Genomic DNA, 13,852 nt, shown 5'->3' on the forward strand with positions numbered 1-13,852 from the left:
CAAGCACAAGCCTGAGTTCGATCCCTGGTACCAAAAAAAAAAAAAGTGCTGCAGAGATTTCTGCAAGTGGAGCCTTCAGGATTGATGATAACAATGGGGAAACATCCATGACTCAGAAAACTTTCCAACTGTCCAAGCGTGTCAATCCCACCAATTCTTATGCATGGTCCACTCTGAGGTGTGGATAAGATAATCTTCATTAATATATCCCCATGCCTCCAGAGCCAAAGCAGAAAGGGAACTGATACATTGTGGATTCAAGCTGCGTAGACAGTCATTCAAAATAATTTACATCCAATCCTTTCTTTAATGTGCTATTAAATCCCTGGGTACATATTTGCTGATACAACATTCACGGTGAGGCTGCGAAGAGCTAGAAGGTACATAAAGTACTTTTTGCACACTTCCAAAGTCGTGTCAGCCCCACCTATCAGATCCCTCACACCTTAATTTCTTGGGGGCTGTAGGATTTGGTCAATCAGGGACTGACACAAATCTCATCGTGAAATCAGTTGATCTGTAGGATGATTTCATGTCAGCTTCATATTACAAATACTTCTAAAAAAATGTGTGAGCTAGTACAGAAAGGCAAACCTTTCTTGTATCCCTAGGCTACATGCAATAGTGTTGAAGGCAATGTTCAAAATTATGTGTTGTGGAGCTACACAAATGGCCAGCCAGCACGCGAGTGACTCTCACTATCACTAGTCACCACAGAAACACAGATTAAACCCGCATTGAGATATTACCTCACACCCATCGGGACAATCAGGATAAGGAACACAGAAAATGTCAACTGTCGTGGATCTGGAGCGATCGGAGCCCCGTACAGCACTATTGGAGGGGATGTGAATTGATGCACCTGCTAAGGAAAACGACATGGTGGCTCCCAAAAGTTAGAAATAGAATTAGCATATGATCCAGCAATTCCACTTATTCTGAAATATTCTCCTGAATATACACCCAGAAGATATTTGAGGAATATTTGTACAACCATTTCATAGCCGCATCACCCAAAATAGCCAGAAGGAAGCAGGAACGACTTGGGAGATGAGTGGATAAGGAAGATGTGGTCTGCACATATAATGAAGCCCTAGTCAGCCCTAAAGAGGACAAAAGTGTTGACTTAAGTTATGACGTGGATGAACTCTGAGGATGTTGTGCAGAATTTTATAAGCTGTCCCAGAAGGACAAGTTCTATACAATTCTACTTATATATAAATTTTCTAGAGTAGTGAAATTCACAGAGATAGGAAATACGTAGTTGACAGGATCTGGGGGAGAGAAATAGAGCTGTGGTTTCACTGGGACAAGGTGTCAGTTCCACAAGATGAATAAATTCTGGAGCCTGGTTGTACAGCGATATGAATACCCTTCCCACTACAGAAATACACATTTTTCTCTATGATTTCTTTTTTTTCCTCATTGAGTTTATTGGTACATTTTAGGTATGCAGAACAGTTACAGTCATCGTTGGGATCTTGTACCTTTACATGACAGGTCTTGGTTCTCATTTTTTCCCTTTATCCCTGCCCTCCCTCCACCCACTCCTCCCTTCCCTATTTACAAATACTTTATTTCCACTTTTTCATTTTCTCATATTTTTTTCTTTTCCCTTATTTCCTTTCCCCCATCCTTCCCACTTCCCCTATATCTTTAGCCCTTTTCTTCCTGTTTCACATTGTCAATTATACCATTAGGATCTTATGTACAATTATAGTTTTTCACACCAGAGAAATTATTCAGTATTTACACATGTGTGACTTATTTATTTCACTTAAGAGTATATCTTCAATATGCACACATTTTAAAATGGATAAGATAGGCTGTGGGGATGTAGCTCAGCGGTAGAATACTTGCCTAACATGCACAGGTCCCTGAGTTCTATCTATTCCCCGGTGAAACAAACAAACAAAAAAAGGTTAATATGGTAAAATGTATCACAGTTCAAAAAAAATATGTATGGTCTCCTCCTTATAAGAATTGTCATTGGCTGCCCAAGATATGTTTTGAGTTCTTGACTAAATCTTCCTAACCTGTGTCTGGCATGGTCTGGGTCAGGGTTTGACAAACAGAAGCTAAGTACATTTTTACTGAATATCAGGGGAAAAGCAGGAGAGAAAGAGGGAGGAAAGGGAGAAGGAATGAACAGAGAATCCACAAAAGATAAATTACAAATGGACAGTCACCAAATGAGAAAATGTTCAGCTTCGCTAGTAATCAAAGAAAAGCCCATTAAAGCAACAATGAGCTTCCATTTCTCACTATGAAATGAGTAAAGATTTTTATTATTATAATTTAAATACTTAATGCTGCCAAGGGTTTGTGGAGATGGATAACTTCAGATGGAACTGGTGCATTTCTGCAAAGAAATGTGATAGTACGTATCAATGACCCTATAAAAGTTCATATGTTTTGACCTAATAAGACTCAATCCCAAGGGACTGACAAAATACTTAGACAAAGATTTAGGGGTAAAGAAACCTATTTATAACAGCTCAATGATCGAAGCTAAATGTCTGACAAAATAGAGAAAATTAGGTACGAGGTGAAAAATTTTGTAGCTACTAAAATCATATTTAAGAAGGCTAGGTAACGACGTGAGAAATTTTTATGACATATTCATGAAGGTTATGCATACAATAAGGTCAGTTATATTTTAAAAAATACAAGGGCTGGGTATTTAGCTCAGTTGTTCCACCACCTGCCTCGAAAGTGCAAAGTCCCAGGTTCAATCCCTAGTACCAAAAAAAAAAAAGAAAAAGAAAAAAAAGGTTATCAGTAAAAAATATAAAAGACAGAGTGAAGCACAGTATATCAAAATGTGATCTGTGATTTCTGGCTGAGGTAGTTATAATGGATTTTCTAGTATTTTCTTGTAGCTTCTAGATTTAAAAAAAAATGAGCATTTGCTATTTTTGTAATTAGAAAATATGAATTTTAAAAAAGCAGAAAGTGATGTCACCACATGAGCAACTAAAAAGTGCTCAGGGAACCCAAAAATGGTGAGGAGGGTCCCTATCCTGCAGGGGCACAGAGCACGGTAGTGGAGAGTTCCACTGAGGCACAGGATGAGTCAGCGCCAAGGTAGGGGCGCTCAGATGAGCATGAAGGGTGGCTCTTCAGAAGGTGGTGTGTACATGGCCTCAGAGGACTGGAGTCCTGTCCTTGCTTCCTCTGGACTTGGTGGTGTGCCTCCTGCTGCTTTAGTTATTTTGCTGGCATCACACATCTTGGATATTCTACTCCTGTGCAGTTTATAGTGCTTTAGGGTTTATTGTCTCTGTGATTTGTACAGGCTCAACTCAGCCAATAATGGATATCCGCCAAGGGTTATCCTTTCACACCCTCACTGCAGCAGGATGCAAGGGAGTTTTTATTTGAGTCTTCTCTTGGCTTGCATCCATTCCAGCAGAGGTTGCCTCACTCAAGGACTAAAGTCTGGGAGGCAAGCAGGACCCATGCTACAGCAGAAGCCTGGAGCCCTGGGCTGCTGTTGGGCAGGGCAGTCACCTCCACTGGAAAGTGGGGACCCACAGAGGGATAGTGACTTGTCCGAGAGGAGTATCTGGGACTGGTCCTAGCTTTCCCGATGGCTCGGGGTGCACACACACACAGTACCCACTGCTGTGCCACTCAAGCTGGTGGCTGGAGACTTACTGCACTGATGCAAAATGAGACCAGGACCGTCTCCCGATGCAAGCCAGATGGTGGCTGCTTTTCATACTGACACGAGACCCCTAATTTATCTTTGTGTTCATGTCAGGAGGCCTTCCACATATGTTTTTAAGGTTATAATTGAAAAAAATTACAATCTAAATTAGAAGGAGCCATCTTCTATTTTGGTTTTTTATAGTTTTCTTTTTCTGATTATAAAAGAACTGCAAGTTCTGGAAGTTTTAGGCAATGCAATAAGTTAATCAGAGATGTGAGTTATAGCTAGCAGAAGATGGACTTGTAGATATTGTGCTTGCTTGCTTATAAAATGCAGAACAGTATCTACAGAGCAACTGCAGGTAAGAAGAGGACCACATAGTCAGCTCGCCATGGCAGACCTCTGCACAGCTGCAAACTCACAAAAGGCTGGAGAGGACGCAGCCGCACCACAGAAAACTACACACAGGTGTGTGTGTGCACACACGCATATACGTCTGTGCCTCTTTGCATTTTAGCTGAGCTAAACAGATATAGGTAGGGGGCTGGGAGAAAGAAACAACAATCTTCAGGTGTCCCATGTGGTAGCACATGAGCAAATGCAGGTCCTGGCATTTTGATGCGTGGTGGGGACACATGGTGGAGAAGAAACCGAGCACCTACCTTCATGGGATTTGTGTGCTATTGGAGGGAACAAAGATGAATCGAAGAATCACATATTCAGAAAACACTGCCATTGAAAAGTGTCATGCAGGAAAGCACCTGGCCACTGCTCCTGCCAGGCAAGCACAAGGCCCTGAGTTTGGTTCCCAGTACATAATAATAACAATAATAATAATAATGTGATAAAATGAAAGTTGCCACAAAAAAGCACCTGGTGCGTTTTGAGCCTCCCAGGGAGATTTTACCTGTCTGAATATAACTAAAAAGTAGGATTCAGTAGTAACACAAGAGAAACATGACCTAAGAGAACAGAAACAAAAAGTAGATGAATAATTTGGGGACTGGACTCCTTTATTTTTTATTTTATCACAGTACAAAAGAAAAGCCCCACTGGATTTAACCTTGTCAACATTTAGAACTTCTACATTAAGAACACTACCAGCAATAGTAAAAGGCAGACTGCAAATTGCAAAAAAAAGATTATAAACGTAAGAGTTATAATTGTCATATACAAAGATCTGTGTTCAAAAATAAAAAGACACATACATTAACCAAAACGTGGGCTTAGAATAAGACAGTGTTGTGTACAGGTTAAAATAAACACAAATAAACACAATAAACGTAGAAAAGTGCTTGCCTTTAGTTGTAATTAAAAGCATGTGAACTACAATAGTATGCATTTATTTATTTATTTATTTATTTATTTATTCTTGCCTATGAAATTGGCAGGGATTTGAGTGCTGAGGTATTAAAATGTCGAAGAGAGTGGCAGGAAACAGGTGGGAATATAAATTGGTACAATTTTTCTAGAAGGCAATTTGTCCATATCCATCAAATGCTTTAAAAAAATATGCCTACTTGGTAATTTCTCTCAAATAATTTATCTTAAGAAAAATCATTGTGAATGCCTGCAAAGACTGCGTGAAGGATATTAACCTTAGCATTATTTACAATACAGTAAACCTGAAAACAACATAAGTGTCTAAAAAAATAAAGTGTGGCAGAATACTAGTCAGGCATTAAAATATACATTGAGGAAGAACACCTAATCATGTGGGAAAATGCTCACGATGTAAGGCTAAACGGAAACAAAGGCAAGTTACACAACTGAAAAATTCAAGTAGGGACATGAGGGACATGAACCACACGTATACAAAGATGATATGCTACCTACAACAGAGGTCACCTTACAAATCAGGAGGGAATCCATGGATAACTCAGTGACTCGCACTGGAATAACTGACTATCCATAGGAAGAAAGAAAATGAGAGCATCACAGTTACATTGTGGGCAAACATAAATTCTAGACAGAAGAATAATCTGTGAAAAGAAAAACTAAAACTTTTAGAAGAAAATACCCCACAGTAGCTGTATGGGCTCCGAAAGAAAGGAATTTCTTAAGTAATTGAGGAGGAGGACAGATAAACCACAAACACAATGTCGGTAAATACTGCAATGTTAACATTTTTAAACAGTCGGTACATCAGAAGATAGAGACAATAGATGCGAATGTGACGACAGACTGAAAGAAAAGGAATTCAGTTCATTTAAAAAAGGAAGAATGGTCTCAGCGCAGTCTATTTCTTTGCATTGGAAGCAGTGTATCTTAAATTTTAATGAGCCTGGGGGCGAGGAATTTAGCTCAGTGGTTCTGCCGCCTGCCTTGCAAATGCAAGGACCCAAGTTCAATACCTGGTGCCAAAAAAAAAAAAAAAAAATTAATGAGCCTAGGAATCATCATCAAGAGGGCTTTTGAAGTGTGGGTTTTGAGTTAGCCGAACTGGGTGAGGCCCCAGACTCTGCATTTCTAACAAGGTCTCAGCTGTAGCTGAGCTACTTGTCCACAGACTACACTTCTGGGTTTTTTTGTTTGTGTGCATATGTGTGTGTGTGTGTGTGTGTGTGTGTGTGTGTGTGTGGTTTTTTTGTTTTCTACAAAAATTTAGAAGTGTAGGCTGGTGCAGGGAGGGGGCAAAGCTCTGCTCCTCACAGTCTAAGGTGTCCCAGGCTACTGGAGACCCTGCCATCTTCTCTAGGGTACTTCCTTAGTTGCCCAAGGATCTGGGCAGCTGGAAGAAGCAAAAAAGGTGGAGGATATTGCATGGGAGGTTTTAGGACCTGGCCCTAGACATGGTGTATTGTGCTTACACCCACTTAAGACCATAGCAACCAGGGAAGGTTGGGAAATGCAGTCGAACTGTGCGGAGAGAAAGCAGCCACATTGGGTGACCAGCCAGCAGTCTCTGTTACTCATCTGAAGCGATACTTGACTCACTAATAACCAGGAACACACAAGTTGTATCGGTAGATTGGCAAAATAAAACAACAGAACCATCAACTGCCTGACTCCAAGAAGTGCCATCCCCTGAGAATCTTCCCTTTTGCTTCCCCGTCCCTTCTGATACCATTCCATTACTTACTGTGTTTTCTGTTTATTACATCTTCCCTCTTTGAAATGCCAATGGAGCAGAGATATTTGTCTAGGCATTAATGCATCCCTCGTGTCTGCAGCCGTGCCTGACACTAGCTGGCACTCAAGAAGAATTTGCTGAAAGAAGAGGCTGAAATGGAGGCGTCCAGGTGGCCTTCAAACAAGGTCACCTGAGCACATCGCTCAGGTGCCAGACATGATCTTGGCCCCTGAGGAGCCCCAGCCCTCAGCCATTAGTCACTTTTAGCCTGTAGGGCTTCCTAGCTGAAGTCCCAGGTAACACAGAGGAGAGATAAAAGTGCTCCAACATGTCCATCCCCAAATCCCAACCTATATGTATCAGTACAAACAGTGCTCATTGTGTTCAGCTTCTAAGCTTGTTTAGTTTACACAGTCAGTTTGCTAAGGTACTGCTTAATAAAATCCATCCCTTTTAGATGTACAGTTTGATGTGTTTGGACAAACATATGGACCTGATGAGGGCCAGGGATTTAGCTCAGTGGTGCCTTGCCTGCCCGGCAAGTGCATGGTCCTAAATTCAATCTCAGGTACAAAAACAAAACAAAACTGATGAAAGCACCATAACACAGAGATACAGACATGCACCACTCCACAAAGCCCTCTTTGAAGCCATCTAGTTTTGGAAAACTGGGCTATACAGAATACTAATAGATGCCACATTCTCCCTTCTCTTTACTGTTAAGAGTGTACTTGCTTTCTATTTTCCTGCTCTGGAATATCTTTCCTTGAGAATATCCTTTTTGCCAAATGTGTTTTCTCATTAAACTATATCTGTGTGGCTTGTTCACCACAGCTGCTCCTATGTCTGGCAGAGTTCCTAGCACCTAGTAGGTACTTATTAAATCAATATTACAGCAATGGAAGACTGTGATGAGATCTGATGGGTCTGGAGATTTGATTTCTCACTTCAGACACATATGAATCTTAATCACTTTCTCATCGCCCCAAAGTACCCAACACCAACTTAAAGGCAGAGAGGTTTATTTTCGCTCAGGTTTTTAGTCCATGGTGTGCTGGATCCAAGACAGGAAGGGCAATGTGGAAAGGTCTGCCTCAGAGGAAAGCTGTTCACACCTTGGTGGCTCAGAGAGAAAAGGGAGGAGCTGGAGAAGGAGATACACCCTTCCAGCTCATGCTCCCAGTGACTCGTGTCTAAGCAGCCTCCTTCCTCCACAGCACACTCAGCTACTGAACTCAGAGACTGACGAGTCCCCAATGAGTATCGTGCCTGCGTCATCCAATCATCTTCCGGAAGCCCCATCCTTGACAGTATGAGAATTTGGGGGGACAGTTGTAGATCTAAGCCACAACATCAAGTGACTTCTTAGCCTCAGACAGGTCAAATACGAGTTTGAGTTGGGACTGCAGGCAAAAGGCATGGAGCTGGTTCAGACAAATCCCTTAGCCATTTTCTTATCCAGTAAATACTTGTGGAGTATTGTACCTATTATGCACCAGGCACCATACCAGTTGCTGGTTAGATGAAGATGAACATAAACAGATACCCTCCACATACACATGGGGTTTGCCATACAGTCAGGAAGCCACATATAAATCCAACAACCCCACAAAGTGTACTCTGGTAAACCATGGAAAATGCAATATAAGCCTCCCAGTTCTGAGCTCAGAGGTTCTATAAATTCTTCAACACAAGAATAATCCCCATGTTCTCTCGGAATCAATGCTTAGAGGGGAAAATTATTCTTTGTTGTCAAGGTTAGAGATGTTCTGAGAATCACCCTGTGTATGACAGTCGCAGGCTCTTTCAAAATAAACACGGGAAAGACAGAAATGAGCAAAACCACCAGGCTGTTCCCTTTCCTAATCTCTGGGTTTAAAACTACAAAATAGACATTTCAGATAAACCAATCAGCCTCCTGAATATTGTCCAGGTTTCAGCGTGGGGACACTTGCTTGAGAATACTGGAAATTACAAATGCCTTGTACTTATCCTTCAATGACTTTATGGTTTGGAAGGAAGCATACTGCTTAAAAATAGTTCCCATTATGGAACTTTTCAGTAAGCTCCTAAAGTAATTTCAGATCTCAGCTAGGTTTGTTCTCCCTGCTGCCCAATACAATATCTTTCAGGGCTGCGGCACTGAAGTTATCAAGAGAAAAGAGAAATTAAGACAATTTCCCAGCTTCCTGTAAGCATTTGCATGTGAATGCAGGTCACCCTGCTGTTTGATAAATCTGATATGTAAGAAAACCATAAGAATCAAAGTTCACATTCAGTTGGGCGCTTTATATGTATGTTGTGAAGGTTGCTAGGAAAAAATGTGATAATATCCTTGCAAGTATATGACTAATGAGAATACGTATAGCACATCTGAGACAGCTCAAATGTGTAATTATTGTGAGGATTTCACAGACACATAAATATAATGATCTTCAACTAAGTAAATTGCTAGCTACCAATGAAATAAATAGGGTCCCTTCAGAATTTGAAATAATCTGGAATGGTAGGTGGTGGGAAATGACTCACCTTAGCTGTTATCTCTGGAACAGTAATATAGGAATATATCTGCCAACTCTGGCACATTTACATTGTTCTTCATATCCTGTAGAGTTTGTTAGAGAACTCTGGTCCCTGCTGACTTCCAGCCCCTTTTTTTGATAAGCCACAACACAGCATGTCTCAGCGCGGGGTAAGAGCAGCTAATATTGTTTACCGCAGTAGGCATCTCACCATAATATTTTTCCAAGAAACACTGATGTGTTTAAAGGTCAGGTTGATACTGATTTGACGGAGTAACATAAATTCATCTTTCTAGGAGTAAAATGGTGTACATGACTTGGTTTAAAGGTTAAACTGTTTTTTGTGCACTGGATAGGTCAAAGATACAAGACTTTAATACACCAAGTATTATTACCTGTTTGGGCAGACAGGAAGATGTGGTCTAGGCTTTGGATTTTTGTACAGATATTTGAAAACTTAGAAATCTATTGACACCTCATCATTCCTGAATATATTTCATTGTGGGGGGAAAAATTTTACTTAGGTGCTCAGTTAAAAGGAGTGTCTCTTTCCTTTTAACTACTTACAGGGCTGGTGGAATTTTAGGAATTGATATTTAGAACACTGATGCAGTTCAAGTATTAGCCTAGATACAAAGTTCCCCCAGGGTTAGGGAGCCCCCAGTTACGAAAAGTACAAGAGTAGTCACTAAATAAAAACTTTGTAGATACATTTTTAAAAACCCACCAAGTTGGTTTTGATAAATAAGGAGAAGTGTGGATAGATTTCTTGTAACTAGAATCTAAAGATAGACGAATCTTGGGCCCAGTGAATTTTCTTCATTCATTCCTTCATTTATTCATATGCTTTTTTTATTCAAACCCAAAACAAAGGGGGATTAAGCCCACCTTGTTGGTGCAGGCCTGTAATCCCAGCAGTGGGAGGTCGAGGCAGGGGAATCACGAGTTTGAACTGAGCGACTTACATTTCAAAATGAAAAATATAAAGGAGGTGAGGATGGGAATGTAGCTTGGTGTGAAGTCCCTGGGTTCAGTCTCCATTAACAAAACCAAACCAAACCAAACCACAAATAACACCAAAAGACTGGGAGCATTTTGCTCCTGTGCTGCAGGATAAAACTGCCTAGAGACTGGTGCAGGGCTAGTCCCATGTCCCAGGAGTGACATGGGTTCCATAGCTGAGCTCTCTCTCTCCCAGGACAGATAAGGAAGTAGAGGCAGTGACTCGTGAGGCAGTGAGGGGTGGCACTGGGCAGTTCCCCGGATCTCTCCGGGAATCTGGTCACCTCCCTGCTGGGGTGTAGACATGGCCCCTCACATGTGCCCTTGGTCTCACACAGAGCAGCCAGAGCAAGGAGAAGGGGGACTTTCAGAGTTCAACTGCTGTCCAGGGTGGAAATGATACAGAAGCTTCCATCCAGGCTTAGGGGAACATCTGTGTGAGGTGAGTGCTGCCCTCCCATACGGATCCTGAAGACTCCGTGGGCTGTGATACGTCAACAGCCCTAACAATGTCCCAGGGTCACCACACACCCTGAAGGTGTGAGGATAAGGCCAGAGACTGCCAGCTAACAATATAGGGTGGCAGGGACCCTGGCTGCAGGGATGAGCCATCAGCAGTGAGTGACACCTTCAAGAGGTGGGCACCATCTTTTCCCAGCATTTTCTAAACCAAGCTGGCAGGCTGGAGAGCACCGTTGTGCACAGGTAATAATTCAGCCAGAAATAAGTGGCATGATTCACATTACAGCTAATGTCTAGCTAATATCCCCCAGCAGGGATGAGCAATTACAAATTCCTGAATTATCTTCCATGTCTGTACCTCAAGCAAATAAGCAATCATCTGCTTTGTTAGCGACCCTTCTATGGGGTGGTCGGGCTCGAAGTTTGGGAGACAGTGAACCTCTAAATAGGACCTGGCGTTGCTACTTCCTGACCATGCATTTTCAATAAGTTATAGGAAGTTCCCCAGATAGCAATTATTATAGTTTCCATAATAATCAACTTGTCTCATTGGGTTACTGTAAAGATTAAATGTGGTTATTAATTAAAAGTCCCTCGCACAGAGTAAACATGCAGTAAATGTTAACTGTTATTAACTGAAAATTAAACCAAAAATATTGGGATGTAGGCATTAATAGATACAAGTACACTTCTATATCACAAATACATTTCATTTCCCAGAGTCTTCTATTTCACAGAGCCAAATTGAATCAACACTTATACCTGCCAACTCTTCTAGCCAAACAAGCAAGCTAAAACAAAATTGCTTTTGAACTCAGCAACTATCTGGTAATTTTTTTAGCAATTGCTCTTGCTCTTGGCTGAGGGCGTCAGCTAAGCTTCCATTATCAGTGTGGTCCCAGTTAAGACCCACACTGAAATGGGCCATGGTAGTCAGCATCTCCCATTCACAAAGTCAAATCTCATAGACAGGGTTTCGGGCACCCAAGAGACATGAATGAGACGGGTTTTAGGACATACCGTGGGCTTGACTTAGAAACAGAATGACTTATGTTTCGCTTAAAAGTGGTGGGGGTCCTTTTGGGCTCTGTAACTGAAAGGCCATCTAGGAGAGGGCTGGGACTGGGACTCTGGAGTATCACTGGTGACCTGACAAGGGGCTCTTGTGACCTTCAGATTCCTCAGCAGTAGAATTTGGCTTGCAATCTGAGATCCCTATTCTTTATTTTTAAGCAATTCAAATAGGAGTAGGGCACATTCACACAAGCATAAGTAAAGGAAAGTGTATTGGAAACACAATAGGAAAGGCTCAGGATTCTGTGTAGTGAGTCTCCTGGGAACCAGGGTGATGGAGGAACAGCCATGTGACCATACCTAGGACGTCTCTCCACCTCCCTTTGCTTCTATCCTAACAGTGCTTGCTCTTTCTGCCCCACATCCCCAGTTTCCACTCCTCATGGGCACACGCCCCAGCAGAACGTCCCTGACCCATCGACACACACTCCCAGTCCAGCCCACAGAAACTACCCTGATCTTTGGGTTTCCTTTCTGAGAAAGGAATCAGGTTGGCCGGCCCACCTTATGCAGCAGGTGGCACAGGTCATACCTTACTGACCACCCTGTAGATGAGTTTCCCCTGAATCATTACTCACCCCTTGGCCAGTCAGCTGTGGCCTGTGACTGGGAAACATCCTTCAGGGAGCAAGCAGCATGAGCTCTATCCAGAAAATACCGAAGACCAGCCAGGCTCCAGAGTTCCTTCTGCCCCCGCACACGGCCCCCCTCCTTCCCGCATCTTCAGGGTGCCGAGAAGCCTGTGGTGCCTTCTCTGCTTGGCCCAGGCTCAGTAGGAGCTTCTCCACACAGGCCCTCCCCTGCTCCCTTTCTCTTTGAGTTCTTCCTGTCTCCTGTGAACGAGAGTTGGCTGGTGCCTCTGAAGACCTGAGCTCCCAGCTCAGCTCCTTTCCCTATGAGCCATGTCCCCCGCCTTCCTGAGCCCAGGTATCTCATCTATTGCTGGACAAACTGAGATCTTATATCTTCCCAAGATTGAACCTGTCTCCATTCCTCTCTTCCCTCCCTCCTTTATTTTCTCTTTTCCTCTCACAAACTTTTACCTACCCGGTGCCATCAGTGTAGCAGCAGGTAAGAATGCTATGATCTTTCCAACCCTCTCAAAACTCCATACCTAAAAACACAAAATACACTCAGTGACAGTGCAGCAGGGGTCTCCAGTGGTCAAGGGCACCAGACTCAGTGGGAGGGCTAAACGACATATGGCAAAGGAGTAGCATTTGAGAACCACTGTAGTAGGGCCTACGTAGTCAACTCAGTGCAAGAGAAGCCCTTATCATGGCCTGTTAGGAAGTAGGGTTGGGGGCAGGGAGTTGGGGCAGGCTGGTGACCTGGTCTGAGTCCCAAGTGGTGAGAAGGAGTGAACGGAAGACAAGTATGAAGTATGTGCAAAGGTCCTGGGGAGAGAAGAACTACAGGCAGACAGAAAAGCCAGTTAGTGTGGCCACATTCTGGATCAGAGCAGTAGATGACAAAATGAAAGAGATTTCACTTTAACAGCCTCCAGAGGTTAGGTCACTGGGTCCTGCCCAAGTGTAAACCACCAAGGAGACTCAAACAGAGAGGAGCAAGTTGGGTTTATGTTTTAGGACAATCACATTGGCTAGCAGGTAGAGAATATGGATGGCATGAAAGCTAGTTGGGAAACCCTTGGAGTAATCCAGGCGAGAAGTCACGGGGACCTGATGGTCTGAATATGGTTTATGGCCCCGAGCATCCATTGTGTTAAGGGCTTGGGCAGGGTGGGGGGTGCTGCTGGAGCGGTGGGGTCTCTGGGAATTGAAGCCAGGTGGGAGATGCTGAGGTTCTCAGTGTGGTGCACTGATGCTGGCTGAGATGAAGTCACCTCCTCATTCCCATTCACACCCAGTGACCGTCACTGCTATCACAACGTGATGTAGCCCGGAGTGGAGTCAGTGCCCTTGAACCTCAAAACCATGAGCTAAATAAACATCTTCCTCTTCATAAGTAGCCCATGTCACGGGTTTTGTCATAGTAATCAGAAAGTAGACTAATAAATACATGGCCAGAATAGAGTGGTGGCATCCCGAGGGCAAGGAGACC

This window comes from Fukomys damarensis, unplaced genomic scaffold, assembly GCF_012274545.1.
Source record: "Fukomys damarensis isolate Sample0158 unplaced genomic scaffold, DMR_v1.0_HiC HiC_scaffold_8, whole genome shotgun sequence".
In the NCBI taxonomy this organism is placed as follows: Eukaryota; Metazoa; Chordata; class Mammalia; order Rodentia; family Bathyergidae; genus Fukomys; species Fukomys damarensis.